The sequence below is a fragment of the Rhinolophus sinicus genome, linkage group LG18, assembly GCF_036562045.2.
Source record: "Rhinolophus sinicus isolate RSC01 linkage group LG18, ASM3656204v1, whole genome shotgun sequence".
Classification (NCBI taxonomy): domain Eukaryota; kingdom Metazoa; phylum Chordata; class Mammalia; order Chiroptera; family Rhinolophidae; genus Rhinolophus; species Rhinolophus sinicus.
The window spans coordinates 6,187,952-6,210,511 of NC_133767.1; the positions used below are offsets into that span (position 1 = coordinate 6,187,952).

The 22,560-nt window shown below is 44.3% G+C and overlaps 1 pseudogene; it reads left to right on the forward strand.

The window, feature by feature from the left end:
• Positions 1 to 14,614, forward strand: part of LOC109457629 (dnaJ homolog subfamily C member 21) — a 48,028-nt pseudogene extending 33,414 nt beyond the window's left edge.
• The last annotated feature ends 7,946 nt before the right edge of the window (positions 14,615 to 22,560 follow it).

Genomic DNA, 22,560 nt, shown 5'->3' on the forward strand with positions numbered 1-22,560 from the left:
AAGTAAGTGCTCTAAGCTGTTTCGGAAATGGACAGGTGATGAAAACATGGGAAGGGGGCTCAGGGAGAGCACCCTGGGAAGAGGGCAAAGCTGTTCTAGAGGCCAGGAGGGGAGAAGGTCATGGTCCTTGCCCTCACTGAGCCCCAAATTTAGACAAACAAATAAACAGGTAAGTTCAAAACACAGTACTGAGCGTGATGACAGTGGGAACTGTGCCCCAGACTGGAGAAGTGCTTGGGATCTAATGAAACTTATGCAAACCTCACAGTCTCCTGAAGGGCATTTCTTCCCTCTGGCCCTGGAGGACCAAAAGGAGGTTTCCTGTAGCTCAGAAAATAATACGCTGGTGTTTGCTTCAATGTCCAATATGATTGTCATTCAGGGTCTCCGTTTGCATGTGGCCAGGATAGTAAGCGAAGTGAGTTTTTTTTAAAGATTATTTTAATTATAATACAGCTAACGTGCAATATTATATTAGTCTCAGTTGTAATCATAGTTATTCAACAGTACCCACCCAGCACTGTACAGTGTCATTACCACATTATTGATTTTATTCCCTATGCTAAAGAAAGTGATCACCGTCCTAAGTCCAGCTACCATCTGACACTGTACCACGCGATCACAGTATTACTGATCTTACTGAAAAACTTAAGTGAAGTGATTTGCAATATGGGAGCCAGGACCTGAGTCAGGATTGGTTTGTGATTACTCCTGGGCCTAAGTGAGAAGTGGGACACAGCTTTGTAGCTGTCAACAGAACTGCAATTATGAGAAGGGAACTGAGAGAAAAGGTCATTTTAAGAAACTGCAAATGTTCCTAAGAGTTGGGTTGACAGGAGCTGTATCACTGAAAGATTCTGGGACTTCAGAAATTAATTCCCTCCTTGTGTGGTAGCTCTTGGAATTTCTATCTCTAGCTTTACTTGGGGTAAAAATGTGAATCTGAATGATTGCATATACTGGGCGTGCCAAAAAAATGTACACACATGACTTGCGTTCATCTTTTGTTATCGGTATAGATTAAGTATTATGATTTTCATACAGTTTTTTCCTTTCTTAAAATGCGTATACATTTTTTTTGGTACCCCTGTGTGTGTACACACACACACACACACACACACACACACACACGAAAGTCGAACAATTAATTTTGCGAACTTTCCACCATGCACTTAGTCAGAGTCATATATGATTCTCTGAGTATGGTTCGTGAGCCATGTACGTTAGAACTATCTGGAAGCTTCTAAAAGCCTTGAAGCCTGCACTGACGAGATGGTGGCAGCCGTACACCAACATGACTACTGCTGCTACACATCTAATAGTAAACGCTTGTGTTAGTGAAGCCTCTATCTCCTATAGTTTTACGTAACTGGTCATTTTCCCTCCATTGTCATGTCCTGCTGATTCTACCTCAACAAAACTTTCATATTAGCATCTCCACCAGACAGCCCTTCTCCCTGCCCCTGGCTTATTAATTCCGACTTTGTCATCTCTCACTGGGAATATTGTCATAGCCCTTAACTAGTCTCCCAGCCTTCTGTTTCTATTCTCTGCATTTCTTTAACTGGCCATCAGAATTCTTTTTTTTATTATTTTTTAATTACCTTTTTTAAAAAAAATTTCATTGGGAAATATTGAGGTACAGTGTGTTTCTCCAAGGCCCATCAGCTCCAAGTCGTTGTCCTTCAGTCTAGTTGTAGAGGGTGCAGCTCACGGGCCCACAGGGGAATCAAACCGGCAGCCCTGTTGTTCAGAGCTCGCACTCTAACCAACTAAGCCATTCAGCCACCCAGAATTCTTTAATTGTCTCTTTTAGATTATCTCTTAGCTCTAGTTCTTAAGGAATACCCTTTGGCTTTGCCTCAATCTTACTGTCTCTCCTTTTGTCTCCTGTTTCCCATCATTCACTTTTTTATTTTTAAATTGCAAATACCTTCGTGAGATAAGAGCATTTTAAGACCAAATTCCACTTGTAGATTTTAGAGGCAATTAGGTAAGCAATAATGGATAGTAACACACTGGCAAATTTTAATTATTTTTTATATCTCAATATTAACTCATATTAATATGAACCCAGGCAGTAATTTCCATTTGAGATTTATTTTCCAGCACCTTCTCTGTGTAGAGTACCAGGACAATTTCTGTAGTGAGAGAGATCAGGCAGTTCTTGTTCAAAGGGTACTACTTGACGATAACTTTTTCTGGGACTTAATATTGTCTTCTGAATTGATAGATAGCAGCTCAGCATGGATTTTCTACCTCGTGAAAATGTCCGGCTAGGGTGCCTGAAACCACCTCATTTTTGCCATTTTCTTTCTAGTAATTCTCAGGTTCCTTCTATATAACTGCTATAACTAAGCAAAAAAGGCATTTTGAGAAATCCTTTTGGATGAGGCACAAAGGCAATTGAGTATTCAGTGTGGTGTCCTGTCTTCCATTTCATTTATAGCAGCTTTCTCTGGCTTTGGTTTAAAGCAACAAGATAAACTTGATTTTCAGTTCTAATAAGGCAACCTTTAAATGATGTTTTATTAAGGTTTAGGGTGGTACTTGAAAAAGTGATAGAAAATCAAAGAAAGGTTCAAGATTCTGGCCCTGCTTTTAATACGTTCCATGCTGTCAGGCTGTGTGTTTCATCTTAAAGGACTCAAGGTTCTGACCTGTAAAAACAGGAGAATGGTCCTAGATGAGGAACAGCAAATGGATTTCAACTCAGGCCCCCCCATGGCACCTGGAGTTCTGTGTTGAGAAGAATTTGGAGGCCAGACATCCTGATTGATTAGTGATGTCTGTCGCGGCTGCAGGATGGGGAGAAGCAGTAGGAGTAGGATGTATGTTCCATCCTTTCTGTGTCACCTGTAAGCTGCTCTTCCAGGCTGTAAACACTTACACTGCTAGTCATACAGAATATCGAACCACTCAAGTACCCTGTTACACTTGATCTCCAATGTGTGTTAATTTAGGGTTAAAACAAACTGTGATCCAGATTTGGCCATCGTCATTTGGAGCAGTGCCCTATGGATGATCTCTGACGTGTGGGCTTCGTGGTCTATCTTTCTGTGCTATCGAGGCGTCTTTTGACATCTGACCAGGTGGTGTCAGAGATGCTGGCCTCACTCTTTTTCCTTAATTTGTGTTCTTTAGAAGGAATCGGCCTTAATCCCAGGGATGTTTCTTCCAAGTCTCTGTGAGCTTGTAAGTACCGGGCAGTGGGTGAAGAACAAAAGGGACCTTCAGGTGACAGAGGTGAAGTGAAATGTGAATGACCAAACCACGAATGATGCACAGAGTTAGATTAAAGCCCCACTTCTGAGCAGAGGGCGTGGATGCAGAGGTCCTCAGAGATCACAGGCCCCCTCAAGACTTTGATACCCTGGGAACCTCCCAGGACCCCATAGCTAATCAGTGGCAGAGCCTTCCAATTCACTGCAAAACATCTAGTAACTGGGATGCTCTTTGTCACAATTGTGGGGTGCAAATATGGCTACGTTGTTTTATTTTTTTAACTTAAAATAAAAATGGGTAAGAGCCCCCACCTGAGAGACTAGCAGGAAGTTACATATCTTTTTGAGGGTCTCTACCCCTCACCTCCCCATGAACTGGCCAAGAAAATTGGGAACTTACATAGTCTAAGGGAGGGGTAGTCAACCTGGAGAACCTGAAGCCACAGCCGCCTGCTACTGCCATTACTTGTCACGGCCACACGGTGTCGCTGTGGAACACAGGGCCACAGTCAGATGGACAAAGCTGGTCCACCACTGATTCAGGGCTGCCCGTGGTTCCCATGGATCATCTTCCTAGGATGATCTGTTGGTACCAAATCTGGCTGACGGCATCACAACTTAGTGTTCAGGCCATTTGGTCTCAATCCCAGTGTCCTGGTCATGGGTGGCACAGCGATCTGAGCGTCTGCCCCATAACACGTGTAACCACTGCCCCTCTCCTCGTCTCTGGGGACATATACACCAAGAGTAAGGGAAAGAAAAATCTGAGGGTTTCCTGAGACTTGTCCATTTGTGGCACTGCGGTAGGAACTTCCATCTTCTTTGGAAAGGCATGGCAGCTGTCTTTCTAATGTCTGTCTGTCCTTCGTCATCCACATACCATTCTGAGGCCCACTCAGTTGCTAGTTGGGATGGAAGAGAGGTGTTAGGGCAGTGACTTTTTTTACCAAAATATTCACTTTGCTTAACAAACATTTATGTACTGCTTACTATGTTCTAGCCCTGTTCTAAGCATAAATATTAGCTGGTTTCACCCTCATTTAACAACCCCACAAGGTGCTACCACTATGAACCCCATATTACAGATGAGTAAACTGAGGCCCAAGAGATTGTGTAACTTGCAGTCATGCGTTTAATAAGGGATGCAGCCAGGATTCAAACCCAGGAAGTTTGACTCCAGAGTTTGTGCTCTAAACCTCTATTCCCACAGCCTTTCAAAGCAAAGCAGAAAAAAAGCACGCTTTGCTTTCTATTTAATGTCGACTCATCTTTAAGATGGAGGAGTTGAGAAAAAGAGAATGCAAATGAGCCAGATCACTGAAACTGATGGTAGTTGAAGCTTTGAGAAAGCTTGGGAAGGACCCAACCGTTTCCTTCTCCCTCACCTGGGGCCCCATGAAGCCCCCATCCTCGTGTGTTCTGTAATGTGGCTCGATTATCACAGGGAGGGAAGATGGCTGCTACGCTCGAAAATCACAGAGAAATGAGGTGAAGTATTAGTCTCCCTATAAAAGATAATTAGACCCAGAGAGATGATTTTAAAGGCTGCCTCTAAAAAAAAAAAAAAAAAGAAAGAAAAAACGGCAGCCCCAGCTGAATGCATTTTCAGTCACCAAAAGTGTTCTTCGTAATGTGAACACCAGAGCGGAGGAGGAGTAAGGGGTGAAGTGAGCAGGCGTATTGATGTTTCATCCCGAAAGCGCCAAGCTCGGGGGCTCTGCGTGGCACAAAGGAGCAGCCGTCCCTTCTGTCTGCTGTCCTTGACACGGGTGGCGTGGTCGGAATTGCTGAAACTTGACCAGCAGATTTGGGGACGTCTCTGGACCCTGCCAGTAGGTTACTGTAGTCGGTTACCATAACCGACTGAGAGGGGAAAACACGCCAGGTTTTCTGAGTGCAAATGAAGTTTCTGCCGGGGCTTTGGGGAATCAGCAAACGTGTCTGAAAACTGGAGGCCTCCATGTGCTTGAAGACTGGTCATGGGGCCTGAGATCATCAGGTCCTTGCTGGTCTGTGTTTGATTTTTGTGGGTGGAAATGAAGATGAAACCCACTAGCTAATGATTTTCAGGCATGGTGGGGAGAGGTGGGTTTAGTTCTAGCACAAGTGAGGGCGCTGGAGGTCCTGGGAGGAAGCACCTGGTGGAAAGAAATGCAAGGGGTTGGCGGGGCGACTGGGCTGAGCTGGCTGCATCTCTGACTTGACCTGCAATGAGTTGGCATCTCTGAGACAGAGGCCCTGGAGCAGCTGGAGGAGGCCCAGGAAAAGTCTTTGGAGAAGGAACTCTGGTCCACACATCCCACATTTGGGCTGGAGGGAGGAATCCAGATTATGTATTCAGCTGGTTCAGGGCCGAAAAATACCTAGTACGTGCACTGCGCTTTCCTGTTCACACAGCAGACACTACTGATCGATCTAGTGGGCTGTCCTGGGAGCCTGGGCGCGGCTTCACAGCCCTTTCCACTCTGCATTCTAGGGAGCTGCTGCCCATCCAATGGACTTGGCTTGAGAGAGGAACTGTAGTAAGCTTCCCCAGTGTCCTTCCCGGGAACTCAGCCATCCCCCCTTCCAGACTTCCACCACGTTGCAGGGAAGCAGTATAACACGTTAGTTAGCGTTCTGGTGTCAGACTGCTGGGGTTTGAATCCCAGCTCCACCCTGACCCTCCCTGTGTGATGGTTGTCTTGTTGCTTATCCACACCAGGCCTCAACTTCCTCTCCTGTGAAATGGGGGCAACACCAGCATCTACCTCATAGGACATGTTGTGGTGTGTGTGTGTGTGTGTGTGTGTGTGTGTGTGTGGCTGGATGCTCCACAAATGAGATTCTTTCGCTTTCCCTATAAGGAGGATTTGGGGGATGGCTTTGGCATTGCCCGGAATGTAGAAGTCTGGCAGGTGGAACAGGATTAGAAGGAGAAGGCGTGGTCAGGGGCTACATCACGCAGGGACTTGCGTCTTTTTCTTAAGATTAAATGGAGCAGGAGGCGGACAGGTTCGGATGCGCAAACCTTGCTGTGCTCCCTGCCACCACAGGGCTTTTGTTCCCCAAGCTTGTCCTTTGCAAGAATGCTCTTTCTTGGTGTTCTGTCTCAGACGCATCCCACATCTAGTTAACTTGGATGATTTTCCAGATGGTTCTCAGCCATCACCTCTTTCTTTTTGGGGAAGCCTTCCCTGACCGCCCACCCATGTCTTTATATGCTCCCAGGAGGTCCACGCCCTCAACCTCCCCCCATCCTCCCCTCCCCCAGCCTCCTAACGGCTTTGCTTGCCATTGTCTCCCAGAGGCTCGCACCTTGCATGATACACGGTAGAGGCCCAACACTTTATTATTTACTGAATAAATGAAGGAACACAGATCAGTGTCATCTACAAATGTCGCTGTGGGCACGGCCCAGAGAGGACACTGGGCCACAGTGGAAGCAGAAAGGCCAGCGAGGAGGCTGATGCTCTAAAGCAAGTGACAAGTCAAGGTGGCTTTGAGTGAAAATGGTGACAACACAGATGGAAGCGAGTGGCTAGGAAGGAAGCTTGGTGATATTAAATTCCTGGCAGGCATTTTTCTTCATTCCTCTTTTCTTCTGTGGGTTTTACAACTACATTCTTGCTTAGTAGAAATTCCCGAAGGTGAAGAAGAAGAAGAAGGAAAGTAATATATAAACTATCTTGCAAACTGGGATGGTGGGAGGAAACCTTATAATCCCCATGGTAATCAAAAGTGGGCAGAGCCCAGCTGGTGGACCCCTTTCCTATGCTCCCCCAACAAAGTTATTACCATCCTTTGAAATCTGCACGTTGCTCTGCCAACTCCCAGCTCAAAATGCCCAGTAGGAGTGCCTGTGAGCTCAGCGAATTAACTGCCCAGTGGAGAAGAACAGGCTTATTGAAGTCGTCAAAGCTGAAAGTGTGTTTGAACTGTGCTGTGTCCTGCCGAGCATTTTATGAATATGCAGAATCAAACAGGAGCTAGTAGAAGCCGGAGGGAGCAGGCAGAAAGAGGCTCTCTTTAAAATCCCAGCCAATGGAGGCACACATTTCAACTCATTAAAACACACAGCAGACTGTTGTAGCCGCTTTCAAAAAGAGCTTTCAATTGAGTTAATATCCTGGGGGACTTTTAATTTTTTTCTTTGTAGAAAGTTTTCCAGGGGCAACACCAAATGTTCTAAGGCAGGCGTGGTCTCAGAGGGTTGGGCGGAAGTAGAGGGCAGCGTTCCTGCCGGTGACAAAATCAGATCCCCGATCTGGGCTTTCAAAAGGCACTTTCCTTCTTTTCCAACTAACTTCTCTGTCTAATCTCCCAGAATCGTTTACACTTTTCAGTTTGATGGTCTTCACTTGACAGCGTGGCCCATATGCTTGCTGCTTTTGATGGAAATGGTTCTGCTCGAATTGCCTTATTTAGTTTTAAATTTCCTAATTTTAGGTTCGGCTCTGGGTGTTTTAGCTACTTTGGAAAGTGAATGGCTCCCTCTCCTTCGGCATGCCTCCGTGGCATGCTCCCCCCTCCACCCCAAAGCCTGGAGTTCCTGCATGAGGTCACCTTGACGATTTCTCAGCAGAAAGCTGGTGTTGAGCAGACCCTTATTGCCAGTGTACTTGGGCAGGAGCCTCCTGGGAGCTTCTCATGCGGTGTGGCAGCAGAGGCTGTCATTTTCCTGATTTGATCTTAAAGCCTTCTCTCCTCCTTCTTTTCCTTGGGTAACTGGATCTTTCTTACTTGACATCCTCCCTCTAAATAAAAACCACTTAAGGAAAAGTGCAATAATATACTACATTGGACAAATAAATCCCACTTTGTTCTGTTGCCCAAATGCCAGCTAATTAGACTCAAGCCTGCCTTGAGCATCATCATCTTCAGGGCTGTCCCCTTTGGTAGTTTGTAAAAATGGCACCGATTCTTCACTTCTCCTGAGATCCATGTCATGTGACTTTGCAGAGCCCTCCCACTCTGACTCTGGGCAACCATATGACTTGATTTGGCCAATGGGATGTTAATAAATCTGATGCAGCTAGACGCATGAACATGCTTCATGGTTGGGCCTGTCTGCTCTTGCCGTCTCCCATTGCCACGGGAAGGGTATTCCCAGGCTAGCCCATTGGTCCCAGGGGGAGGACGAGAGATGTACGGAACAGAACTGAATCTCCCAGTCATCCCAGCTCACATCTAGCTGAGACCAGAAGAACCACCTTGCCAAGCAGACCCATGAGCTAGAACCCACGGAGTTTTGGGGCAGTTGGTTATGCAGCATTATTGTAGCAATAGATACCTGCTCTATCCTGAGAATGTAACTGAATTAATGATGGTTCTGCATATTCCTTCCTGCTGCAGGGGATATAAAGAGTTGACCATATGGGGAGAAAGCTGTGGGTGCGTTGACAAGAGTATCAGCTGGGCTAGTTTCTTTAGGGAGATGCCTAAGAGCTTTCAACCAAGGGAACTCAGAAGTGTAACCCCTGGAGGCTGATGGAGGTTTTCCATGGCTTCAGCTCTTTTGACCCTTTATTCTGTTGATGGGAGAAGGTCTGATGGAGTGAGTGGTGATGAATATCTCTGAGGGTCAGTGCACCTTCTGCCTATTGCTTGTCTGGCAACGAAATTTAACAAACTTATTCCAGTTTGTAAAACATGATTTTTATTTCTTTGGAGGTTGTGCTCAGGAAGGAAACTCACTAGTGTTTGAGTTTTACTGCTCAGTCAAGCCTTGTAATATTGAAATCTCTTTTAATAGTTTATCTTTTTAGCTACACCTATTTTTTTTTTGCAATAGGAATGTTATCTATGTCTCCATGAGCAATCTATTTCCTGATACTTGATTCATAACTGTGATTTTTGGATGGTCCTGAAAAGAACTTTCATTTTATTTTTTAAATAAAAAAAATAATTCGTTTTGGTGGATTGGATTTATTTAGATTGACCCTCCTCACCCCTAATATAAAACACACTGTGGTGATTACCAGAGGGGAGAGGGGGGGTCTTAACATTTTCTTTTCTTTAGGTTAGCTTATTGTAAGAATACATTATATATTATATAAAACATACAAAATATGTGTTAATCGACTATATATCAGTAAGGCTTGAGGTCAACAGTTGGCTATTAGCAGTTAAGTTTTGGGGGAGTTAAAAGTTATAGGCAAATTTTTGGCTGCACATGGGACTGGCACCCCAACCCCTGCATTGTTCAAGGGTCAACTGTATAATTAAAGTATAGTGTATTAAGCAGCCTTACCCAGTGAGGAAGAACTCAAGAAGGCCTACCAGAAGCCGGCCCTGAAATGGCACCCTGATAAAAATCTGGGTAATGCCACAGAAGCAGCTGAACCATTTAAATTACTCCAGGCAGCAGGTGTGTTGAGTGACTCCGAGGAAAGAGCATAGCATGGTAATCATAGATCTGCTCAAAGGTGGCCTCGATGGAGAGCATCAAGAGGACAGTTTCGGTTTGCTTCACTGTTTCACTGGTACCTGTTACTCTGGTTATGGAGATGATGGAAAAGGCTTTTTATAGGGTGTATCATAATGTTTGTGAAATGACGGCGAAAGAAGAGCCAGAATCGGTGTTAGAAGAGGATGTCCCAGCTCCTGGGGACTCCCAGGGCGACTGTGACACAGTAGGTAGTCCACCCTTTTTACACTTTTGGGCAGACTTTGTGCACTCAAAAGAACTTGGCTTGGAGAGAAGAATATGATACACAGCAAGCTTCCAACCCCGGGAGAAACGTGCCATGATAAAGGAAAATAAAAAGACTCAAGACAAAGCAAGGCAGAGAAGGATGAGCTTGTTCGTCAGCTGGTAGCTTTCCTTCTTAAAAGAGATGAAAGTGCAGGCGCATCCAAAACCGATGGAAGAACAGAATGAAGAGAAGGCAAGGAAAGCCAAAGAGAGGAGGCAGCAGCAGAAGCTAAAGCCAGCAGAACCGGCAGAGCAGTCAGAGAATGGAGCTGGAGGACGCCGGTCGATTTGGACAAGGAGCTGAGGGAGAGGGAGGCGCGATATGAAAAGGAGCTGGGGACGGGTCAGAAGAAGATGAAATGGAGGGACGTGAGCTCAGGGACGGACGGGATGGTAAGGACAGTGGTGAGGCCAGGGATGCAGAGCTTTATGGTGGCCGTACTTCCCAGCATGTGACACATCTTCCAAGATGGAAAAGGCCGTCATGAAGAGGAATCATGAAAAACCAAAGAAGCATCGGGAAATGGTTGTCTTATGAAAACAACAGTTAGAGGAGGAGGAAGAACACTTTTCAGGACCTCAGACTGATGAAAATGTGTTGCCTGCCAATTCTGAGGAGGGAACAGAGGGTGCACCGAAACAAGAGCTTTCTGGAAAACAGAGGAAACAGAGACCAGTACAGAATTGTGATGATAATTTCCATGAAAATGGAACTGGAGGAGTAAAGGTTTATCCAGACAATACCAACTTCAATCAAGACAGTGCCAAAGAATTGGAAGATATTCCCCAGGAAATTTTCAGTGTCAGAGACTGTTGATCTGTGTGATGACCCAAAAAGTGAAGCTAAAAGTGTTCCTGAACCCAAAGGAAAGAAAGTCAAAGATATGAAAAAAATCAGTCAAAATACCTGCTGCAGTACAGAGGATGGATGATGTTCTTTTTAGCTGTACAAGCTGCCAGAGTGAATTTCCATCCCAGAATAAACTTTTTGACCATCTAAAGGCCACAGGTCATGCAAAAGTGCTTTCATCATCTTTTTAATATAGTGTAGCAAGTAATTGAAGCAAGAGAAACGTAAAAACACATTCTGCCAGCCCTTTTTTTTTCCTATTGTGATTTTTCTCTAGATTTTGAAACCAAAAACTGAACTAAAATCATCTGAAGAGTTAAAATTTCAATGATCTGCAATGTATTGCATCGTGGACGATTATTTTTTATCTTATAAACCTTTTTTTGGTTCAGTATATATTTTCCAAAGGTTTCATTAGTGATTGGATTCTACTTTTGCCATCTGAATTGACTTGACTATCTCAAAACAGGTAAATATTGTAAACTAAGTAGTCTTGATTTCTGTTGGTTCATGTGGACAGAAACATACCAGGACAATTACATTATTTTAACACATACAAAAAAAAAAAAATACAATGTGTTAACTTTCCAGTTGCTATGGACTGAATCGTGTTAACCTCCCCAAAATGTATGTTGAAGCCCTAACCCCCAATGTGACTATATCTGGAGACAGAGTCTAAAGGAGGTACTGAGGTTAAATGACATCCTAAGGGTCAGGCCCTCGTCCAATAGGACTGGCATCCTTGTAAGAGGAGGAAGAGACACCAGAGACCTCTTACTGTCTGCACACACACAGAGGGAAGGCCATGTGAGGACACAGTGAGGAGGCAGCTGTCTGCAAGCCAAGGAGAGAGGCCTCACCAGAAACCGAGTCCTGCCAGAGCTTGATCTGGGACTTCCAGCCTCCGCCACTGTGAGAAATAAATGTCTGTTGTATAGGCTACTTAGTCTGTGCTGCCTAATAAATCCTATTCCTTAATTTCCTCGTGCCAGTTCCCTATTGTTTATGAATTCATCATTATTTTATGAGATGTAATTTAGTTGTATTGAAATAAAGCTTTGTGTATGTTTAAGGTGTATAATATGATTCGATATACGTCTAAATTGTGAAATGACCACAATAAGATGAGTTAACATAGCTCCCTCACATAGCTACTATTTTTTGTTTGTTTGTTGTGGGAACTTTCAAGATTTATTTGCTTAGCAACTTTCAAGGGTACAATACAGTCTTATGAACTATAGTCACCATCCTGTACGTTAGATCCCCAGCACTTACTCATCTTATAACTGAAAACTAGTACCTTTGACCTCACTGTTTCCCCCACCCTCCAAGCCCCTGACCACCACCAATCTACTCTGTTTCTATGAGTGTGACTTTTTTAGATTCCACATATAAGTGAGATCATACAGTTTTTACCTTTCTCTGCCATTCTGACTTATTTCACTTAGTCTCACGCCCTCAAGTTTCATCTATGTTGTTGCAAATGTCAGGATTTCCTTAATTTTTAATTTTTATGGATGAATAATATTCCATTATAAATACACACCCCCCCACCACACACACACATTTTTTTTCCTTCCATTCATCCATTGATGAACACTTGAGTTGTTTCCATAGCTTCGCTATTGTAAGTAATGCTACAGTGAACATGGGGTTGCAGATTTCTACTTGAGATGGTGATTTCATTTTCTTCAGGTACATACCCAGAGATGGGATTGCTAAATTATATGTTACTGTATTTCTTGATTTCTGGATGCTGTTGATTATAAGACAGACTGTTGATTTAACAGCAGCTCTTTTGGGGGGGGGAAATGACATCAAATATACGTATCAGTTACATGACATATCCCAATGTCAGCAGAGTTAAAAAGTGTAGGACAAAATGCATTTTAGAAAAGAAGAAAATAGGATATATTTAATTCTACAGTATTGACTACCTACCAAGTGCAAAGCTCTAATTTGGACTCTGACGTGGTTCTTCCACTAAAATTAATCAGAGCACACACTTATTTCTTTGTTTAATATCTTTAGTGATACATAACTCACATACCATACAATTCGCTTATTTAAGGTTCACAATTTGATGGTTTTTAGTACATTCAGAGTTGTGCAGCCATCACCACAATCAACATTAGAACATTTTCATCACCCCAACAGAAAACCCTGTACCCCTTAGCAGTCCGTCTCCTTTTCTCCCCTCTCCCAACCCCTGGCTACCACTCTTCTACATTCTATCTCTAAAGAGTTGCCTATCCTGGGCATTTCATACAAATGGACTCATGCAACAAAGGCGAACATTATTGAGCACTTTCTCTATATGCCAGGCACAGCATTTGAAAAGTATTATCTCATTTAATCCTTAACAATTAGCCTATCAAGTGGAGCCCCACCATCCCCATATATCAGATGAGAAGACTGAGGCACCAAGAGGTTGACTGGCTTCTTCAGGGTCATGCAGCTCGTAAGTGGCAGAACTTGATTTGGTTGCCAGGCAGTCTGCCCTGCAAACACGATTAACCTACGCGTATACTGATGAGTCCTGAGGAAATGTGAAAACGTGGATGATGCTCAACTACATTCTGGAACTTTCCCTGCCTAGCGCTCCACTGGGGTGCTCCACGGTGGGGCAGCCTCGATGTGTGAAAGCTGATGCATTAGGATTGTCCTATCCAATAGGGAAGCCCTGCAAGGATTGGAGCCCGCAGCACAGTGGAGGGGCTGCTCTGCGTTTGGAGAGTCCGTGTTCCACCAACAGCCATCAGCCCCTGAGCGAGCTACTCCCTGCGTCTTCTGTGTCCACATGTGTACAACGAAAACTTTGAACTGGCTCATTTCTAAGGTCTCTTTCATCTCAGGCTGTTTTCGACTATTTTCATCTCTATCCTCCCTGGAGAGGTCTGTGCTTACATAAATTAACATCAATTTCAGCATGAAAATGTCCCTCTACTGGGACAGTGAAGACGCTGGCTTTGTTTTAGGTTAGTTTCTAAAGTGAATTTTGAAAAACATGAACTCGCTGGTTTGATATTATGGAATGTTATGCTTATTTTTTTTTAAGGTTAATATACCAACTTTAATGAAGAATATATTTTCCAAATCAAAAAAACTTTTGGTAAGAAAATTGGCATAATTTTACATCTTTGCAAAACTCTTTACTGTCTGGCTTAATAGAAAAAAGCTGGATGTTCATATTGTTTCAATCTGTTGTGATATCACACATCATAAAAGCCTGGAAAATGCCACTATGTATTCCTGAGATTGCCACAGGGGATATGAAATACAATTTGGGGAATATAATCAATGATGATGTAAAGATTTTGTAGGGTGTCCGATGGGCACGTGTCTTATTAGGGAGACCACTTCATGGACGGTGTAGATGCCTGACCACTGCAGTGTATACCTGTAGCTGAATAATATTGAATGTCAACTATATATATAGTCACAGGATGTGGAGCACAGCATACGAATAGAGTCAATGGAATTGTAACAGCTATATACGATGTCAGAGGGGTAGTAGATTGGGGGCGGGGAGTTAATCACTTTGTGAGGGATGTAACTGTCTAACAAGTACATTGTTTTGCATACCTGGAACTAATTAAAAAAATAAGCCAATTTTTTAAGCAAAAGAAAAATTTCAAAGAATAGGGAAAGAGGGTCATGATCCCATGTGTTTGGGAAACATTGAGTTAAGTGAACTTGTGTAGATGTCTTTGCTACAGGACTTTTTAGAGTCTTTAATGCCCTGTAATCTTCACCACAGTGATTTCCTCATTGTAGGGGACTCATATTGGGACACACTCCAGTGTGGGATACCCAGCGTCCCTTGCAAGGAATTGCTTCTGCTCCTTAGCCGTATGCCGGTAGCAGAAGCAGCTGTGTAATAAAGTCACGCTGTTCCCATGGCCACAGAGAGAGTGATTGTCTGAATCAAATTGAAGCACAATATGCCACCCCCTTCAACTGATGAGTTCTTTCTCCTAGAATCTGCTTGGACCCAAGAGCAAGGAGAAGCAGTCTGTCCCCACAACATGCAAAATTCAGAAAGCCTTCGTACGTTCTACTAAGTACTTAGTACATGGTACGTTCCACGTTGGGGTCCGAGGAAGCAGCATATCGCCAACTTACTTGTACTACTTTTTCATGAAGATACATCTTGTAGGCTTGTCCTCCACTATGTTCACTTGGATGGCACTGTCCTGTTTCAGGATATTCCTTCAGACTGTATTTTTCTCCTGTAACTTGAATCCCAAATGGAGGCAATTGCTGGCTTGGGTTCGAGGGTTTCAACATGGTGGAAGAGTAAGTCTGGGCGTTGACGGGGGGTTGGCTAATGTAGGCTGGCTTCTGTTGGGCAGAGGGGGCACCTGAGTTTTGCTCCATGTGACGCTCGTCCTCCGGCAGACCACATTGGACATGTCCTTGTGGTGGTGGCAGAGAAGATCCTAGAGGGAGAGATGTGCAAATGCTTTCAAGCCTCTGCGTGTGTGTTACACTTGCCTACATTCCATTGGTCAAAGCAGATCACATGGTCAAGCCAAAGTCAGCGTCCGCAGGCACTGCAGAGTCACGTGACAAAGGGGACCGGCAGACATAGGGAGAGGTGGAGAATCGGGCCAGTTTTTCAAACTTCCCCACCATAAGATAATGGTTCAGAAAAGGATGTTTTTGAACACTCCTTGAACTAAGAATCGTTTTTACATTTTTAAAGGGTTGTAAAATAAAAACAAAATAAAAATTGGTGACAGAGACTATCTGTGTCCTGAAAAACCTAAAATATTTACCGTTTGGCCATTTACAAAAAACAAACAAGCAAACAAACAGTTGCCTACCCCTGGTGGAAAGCCTGGGTGCTAGAATCAGTCCACTTGTATCCAAAACCCAGCTGCACCACTTACTGGCTATGTGACCTTGGGCAAATTAGTTGACCACTCAGGTCCCTCATCTGTAAAATGGGGTTTCTAATAGCACCTACCTCATAGGATTGCTCTGAGGATTGAATGAACTATTGTATGTGAAGTCTTACTCCAGTACTTGGCACATCCTAAGGGCCACATAAGTTCTACCTGGTATTATTACCCCACTGGGGTGCTGGGCAGACTGGATAGAATGAGGCAGACCTTCTGTTATAGTTCTATATCAACTAAGCTTAGGACTTGGCACGTATGCCTTGAGCTTCGAGTTTGTCTAAGCCACGCTCTGTTTAGCCCCAGGTGTGCGATGTACCTTGTTCTTAATCACACATACAGGGTATCTTTATCTGTACAAAAACACCATAGATAAATGCAGGCTGTTCTCATGCCAACAGAATGGCAGGTAAATGGAGGCTTGCTGCAGCTGCCCTGTTTCCAAGGGTGTTGCTCGGCTGACCGTCGCATCTTTTGTGCTCTCTTGTCTTGCTGTGACACTGCATGGTTTCTTAGCAAAGTAAGGAAGAACAGCTGCTTCCAAGGCATGTCCCAGCAAGCTGCGTTTGCCTGGTGTCTGGGTGCAGCTGCTGTCACTACTGCACATTGAATCACCACACTGCTCCATCAAAACTGAGGTGTGCAGGGAGGAAGGTACCAGTGCAGGAACTGCCAGAAAAGTCACCATTTTCTGCTTCTTAGTAATGTCTCATTGAGAACTTCTGAAGAGGCATTCCAGGGGACCCTTCCAGGACCTGGTGGACCATGGTTATTCATTGGTATGTGTTGTCTTAAAGCCATTTTTCCATCTGGAAAATGGGAACATCGATGCTTCTTGTCTCATATGGTTAACGGTAGGATTACAAGAGAATATCGTAAAGCAGAGGTCTGCCAACTACAGCCTATGAGCTAAGAATGGGTTTTATGTTTTTAAATGGTTGAAAAAAGTTCAGAGAAAAGTAATATTTCATGACACATGAAAGTTATATGAAACTCAAATATCAGTATCCACAGAGAAAGTTTTCCAGAACCAGCCACACTCATGCCTTTATGATTGGTCTCTACGATACTGTGCTACAGTGGCAGAATTGGGGAGCTGTGACAGAGACAGGATTGGCTGGCAAAGCTGAAAATATTTACTATCTGGCCCCTTACAGAGAAAGTTTGCTGCCCCTGATGTAAAGCTGTCTTGATTTGGTTTCCCGAGAGGGAGGCCATGATACAAGGATTTGAATACAAATACTTATTTAGGGGGTGATCTCATGAAACCCCACTGGAGAGTGAGAGTGTAATGCAGGCAGGGAAAGCAGCCAGGAAACCGTATGTTCTCCAGGTGGGTCAGGGGGCTCAATCCCTTCGGGCAACGCTGGGAATCACGTGTAATTCGGCCTTTGAGTTATTCCACCTCAAGACTATAATAAGTAGTTGGTTGAAGGCTGCTTTGGGGAAAGAGGGCAGTATTGATTTCCTGGCATTTCTGAGAAGAAGCATACCATCTTGCGTGTAGCTAGGGCTCCATCAATAGTAGCTATTAATAAAAACATAACAAGACAGTCAACATTGGAAACTGGCAACGTGTGTCGGTTGAATCAGGTTGTGTGTGACCTTGGGCAAGTACTTAACTTCTCTGAACCTCATTCAGACTGTAGCCAGGATTACATGAGCTAATGCTTGGCACCAAGTAAGTATGCCATAAATTTTCATTACTATTAATACTTATGGGATTGAAATACGTTCACATACCGAGTCAGGTTCATAAAACTTTTATGAAAATTGTGTCTGTTTCTTCTAAAATCCCTGGGCATGTAATAAGATTCTGTAATTAAAATATTCAAGACGTCTGAGAGCCAGAAAAGTCAAATATTAATGAGTTAAGAAAGGCGAACATGGGCCGGCGGTGTCATTCGGTGGGAGCGTTACCGCTAGTGCGTGGATGCCTGTGTCAGAGCATAGAAATGTCCTGATACCTAATTAGTTCTCAAGGTCTCGGCTGCAGATCTCATTTCTATGGAAGCAAGAAGGCTCAGGACACATCACTAAGCATCCTTTGGGTGTCCTTGAGAATTCTCAAGCCAGTGTGTAGGGTAGTCCTTGGGGCAGGGACCGAGAATGCAGAGCTCACCAAGTCGAGGTCTCCATTTCCAAGGCATTCCGAGTCTGCCTGTGATGTTCTTACCACGAACACATCAGCCTGACAAGTGCCGAAGAAAATAGACGCGATTGGTTGGCACTGAGCAGGAGAGGCAGCAAAGATGTCCCCCATTTGGTGACAGGTGTGGGCCTGGGAGGATGAGACAGATTTTATAGTCAGGAAAGGGAAGAAAGGACAGGTATTCCTGGAAGAGGGAGGATGAACAGTGAAACAAAACCTTGAAAGCGTGCTTGGTGACAGTGCTTATTCTATTAGCAATGGGTCTGGAGCCAGAAGAATGGGGTTGGCGGCGTCCTGCAGTGGTGTCTCCTACTTGAATTTGAACTTTATTAAATTCGCAGTGGGGAGTCATCTAATTTCGGAGCAGGGCTTGGACATCTCAAGTGTTCTGTTAAAAATTCTTCTGACCCAAGCATGAGGGGTCTAGGTGGAGACGAATGGGAAACAGGAAAGGGATGGTTCTGAACAATGGTCCAGCTAAGAGGCTGGAGTTAGTTAAGTATTAGAAGATACAGAGAAGGGGGCACGAGATGGTCTGAGTCTATTAATAATGCTCTTTTTCCTCAGGGCACAAAGGAGAAACAGAGGCAGGGAATGGATGAAATGACATATCCGTTGTTGTTTTAGTTAGGGCTGCAGCCATGTTTAAGACATTCATTCCACCCTCACCAGTGGGACCTGCCCTTCTTCTTGGTGGAAGGTCTGGCAGCTCACTCTTTTGGATTGGTCTCTTGGGTGAGTTGGTACTTATGAGACTTAGTCACACTTGACATGGATCCAAGAGGGATAATAGAAGGAGAAAACAGAAAAATAGCACTAGGCTTTTTTCTTAACTGAGGTAAAATTCATATGACATAAAATGGTCATTAACCATTTTAAAGGTTACAGTTCAGTAGCATTTAGTATGTTCACAGTGTGTACATCCATCACCTCTATCTAGTTCTAAGATATTTTCATCCCCCAAAAGGAAACCCCATGCCCTCTGAGCAGGCACCCTCATTCCCCGTTCCCTGCAGGTCTTGGCAACCACTACTCTGCTTTTGGTCTCTATGGATTTGCCTATTCTGGACGCTTCACATTCCATATGTGACCACATGTGTCTGGCTCCTTTCACTTAGCAGAATAAACATCAAAACCGTTATGCTAGGTCACGCCTTTGATAAGGAGTCAGGTATATGTATGTTCCAGTCTCGGGTGTTTGCACTCGCTGTTCCCTTTGCCCGGAACACTTTTCCTCACATATACATGTGGCCGACTCTTGCACTTCATTTCACATCTCCACTCAATCATCACCTCTTCAGCAGACTCTTCGCTAGAGGGATGGGGGATGAGTTGAAAGGACGAAGAAGACCTCAAGAAGATAGACTTGGGCTGTAAGTAAAAGGGAACGCCCAAGGTCATTGTCAGAGTAAATGGATTCATGTTCTGTGAATCTGCCTGGTCTCAGCGGGTTTTATCTGGCGGTTACTCTTGCATGGAAGAAAACTCTGGGACTGGGAACCTAAGATCTCATGGACTGGTGGCTTTTGGGAGATGGCTTAGGCTGTGTTTTCAAAAGTAGGTTTTATTATCATTGAGGTTATGACAAGGCCAACAGATCAGGAGACAACTGCCATTGCAGATATAGCCAGAGCCTTTATTGGGATTTCTGTAGGATGGAAAGCATGAAGCAGGGTCATCAGATTTAGGATCGGCTAGTTTGAATAATTTCAGCAGGCTCTGGGTGTAAGCGCTGTCCCTAGTTGTCTGGTACCTGGCCCTGCGGTGACTAAGCCGGGGCAGGGCGAGATGAGGGGCGATGTGAGAGCCCTGTAAGGAGGCATGTGAGGTTGTGGGGCCTGGATCAGGAGGTTGGCATACGCGAAGCACACGCACAGTTGTTTGCTATGCTATCTCTAGGAACTAGTTAACTTTGGGAGGGGCAGTGCCTCCAGGGCAGCAAGGCCCCATATTCAAAGCATCAAAATACAGAAAATAAAAAGGCCTGGTTAAATATAGGCTGCTCTCTCTCTTGTGGTGACTTGGTACTTTGGTGGTTTTTCCTGCAGATCACTACCACCAAGGAGGGTTAAGTCCACCCAGAGGAGTTGGGAGAGAAGGGAAATCAACCCAGGGAAGTCACATTACCTGATCATGGTTTTTCTCTGTGACGTGCCTCCAGTCTCCAGTGTGGGCGGTGTGGTGTCCTAGGCAGCTCGTACCCACGGATGCTTGGAGAAGCTCTCTCTCTGCGTGGGGGCTTTTTAGGGCTCCGGAACCCTGGGAGCTGTTTAGTGCTTCTTCATTTAGGGGAGATCGCACTTTTGCAAATGGCTTCATGCTGGCAGCTGCTTCTCCTTCCTCTGATTAGTCCTGCTTCTTGGAGACATTCAGAATCATTTTATTCCCCCGGTGGTACCATATGTTTTTTCTTTGAGTCTGTAGTACTTTATGCTCAAATTCTGGAACTGTGATGTGGCGTTTCTCCCCTGACAATTCCTAGCAGGTGGCTTATCTCAGCAGCTGATAATGGCAGGGGATGGTGTATTAGGAAGAAATCAGGTAATGCCGATCTTGGTGTGTCTACAAAGCTCTCTTTGACTTTCTTTCTGGAACTATTCCTCTCTCGTGTCTACTGTCCTTTCAGCCCATCTCTGACATGTGCTGACATTTGCTGTTGCTTTGACATCTATTAAAGGAAGTCCATATCTGTCCTCCCATGACAGAGATGCAGGGGTTCTCCAGGAAGTCAGGGTCATATTTCAAAGATGATAATGGAAACATTTATTGAGTCCTACTGTGTGCCAGATAGTGTGCTGAGCAAGTTGCATTCACTAACTAATTTATTCTGCCCAACAAACATTTCTGCCAAGTTAATTAACATCCCCATTTTACAGACGAGGAAACTAAGACCAAGAGACTTGCTAAAAATTGCAAAGACAGTGAGGCCAGAATCTGAACCCATATCTGGTGGATTCCAGGCTTGTATTAATATTTACCAGTTGAACTAGATAACGGGAGAACTGAGGGACTTCTGTGTTGGTGGTTCTCATACATGTCTTTCTTTACCTAATAAAGTCCCGGGAACTCTAGAACCCTTAAGAGTCACCAGTGAAGAAGTTCCAAATTGGGGGCTCTGGACAAAATCGTGAGGAAAGGGAATTTGTCTGCAGGGAATTCATTTTCCTCTAATTTATTCAACTTTTTCTTTGGGTGTTCAGTGCTCTCCTTCCTGGCATGCCCTCCTCCTAATAGAGTAAAGCTGAATGAAGCTTTACAGAATGAATACTGCTTTACAGGAGTAGTTACATTTTAACTAAACTCGAAGCATCAGTGAAAGAGGCAAAGCTCTCAGGGTGAGCTCTCAATCCATTTTTCCATGAGTTCATTCCAGCAGATGTTCACGGAGCGCTTCCCGTGTCCCGAGGCTCTGAGCACAGAGGTGCAGAGGACGTGACCTCGGTCCTCACGGAGCTCCTGAGGACGGCAGTGAGACAGGTGTATGCGCTACCAGGACACTGAGAAGAGCACTTGAATGGCAGAGCGTTACGAGTCTCCACTTGGAAAGTATTTCGTCCTTGTCCTTGAGGAATGTACAGATTAGTGAGGGAGACACAGAAGCACATGTAACTTCCATATAACACAGTAGATACAAGGACGGAAGGAGGCAGAGCCCCTGTGGAGCACAGAGGGGGGCACTCAGCTGTGCCTGGGTGTTCATGGAAGGCTTCCAGGAGGCAGCAACGCTTGAGCTGAGTCTTGCGAGAAGTGCAGAAATTGGTCAGGTAACAAAGGGCGGGGGCATTCCTGACAACAGAAACAGGGCAAAGGGATGGAAATATGACACAGAGCAGGTGTGGGGAGCTCCAAGTTCAATGTTCTCAGCACTTCATTCAACATTTACTGAGTGTCTGTCGTGTGACATGAGACGGGAGTATGTGGAATATGACACTAGAATATACTACCCACAATGTGACACTATAATTTGGATTGGGTATATTTGGTCTTTCAAGTATGGGGGTATCTAAATGACAACATTTGTAATGCGATTGCAAGTAATATTGCGTTAATATCAATATTAATATTACATTAATTACATTAATATCAATGGCATCACAACTAATGTAATGATAGGTTCTTATAAAGGGAAATATTTACAATTTCTGATTTGTGAGTGAATAACACTGTAATCCATTTATCAAGAATAACAAAATGTGTACAGATTCCCCAGTCTTGCCAAATCTTCCTGCCGTTCCCTGAACAATAGTAGAAAGAGTCAGAAAATTATGGGTCTGAATCTCATGCTTACACCTGGGGACCTCAGGAAAGGTACTTTTCCTCTCTGAGCCCCAATTTCCTAATAAAATAGAGTCATAAATGCCGAGTACGTCATTGGTTTATAGGGTGGATGCAATGAAAAGTGAATAAAAAACCTGTAGAGAGACTGGTCCATCATAGATACTCATAAATTAGTATCCATATGGAGAAACATGGGCTCCAGAATCAGAGCTGGGATCCAATTCCAGACCTACCCACCGAGTTGTTACATAACTTTGGGCAAGTTACTTAACTCCTGGGAGTCTCCGTATCCACGTGGTTACGATGGGAATAATACACAAAGCACCTGGCACATAGAGTTGACGCTTGAGAATGGCAGCTACTAAAGTGGCTCTCCCTGTGGGCATTGAGTTTTTATTTTCACTTACGTTTTCCTTGGAAGCTTGTGAGGTGTATTAGGACAGACAAAGCTAAGGCAATGGCGAATCCTCAAAATG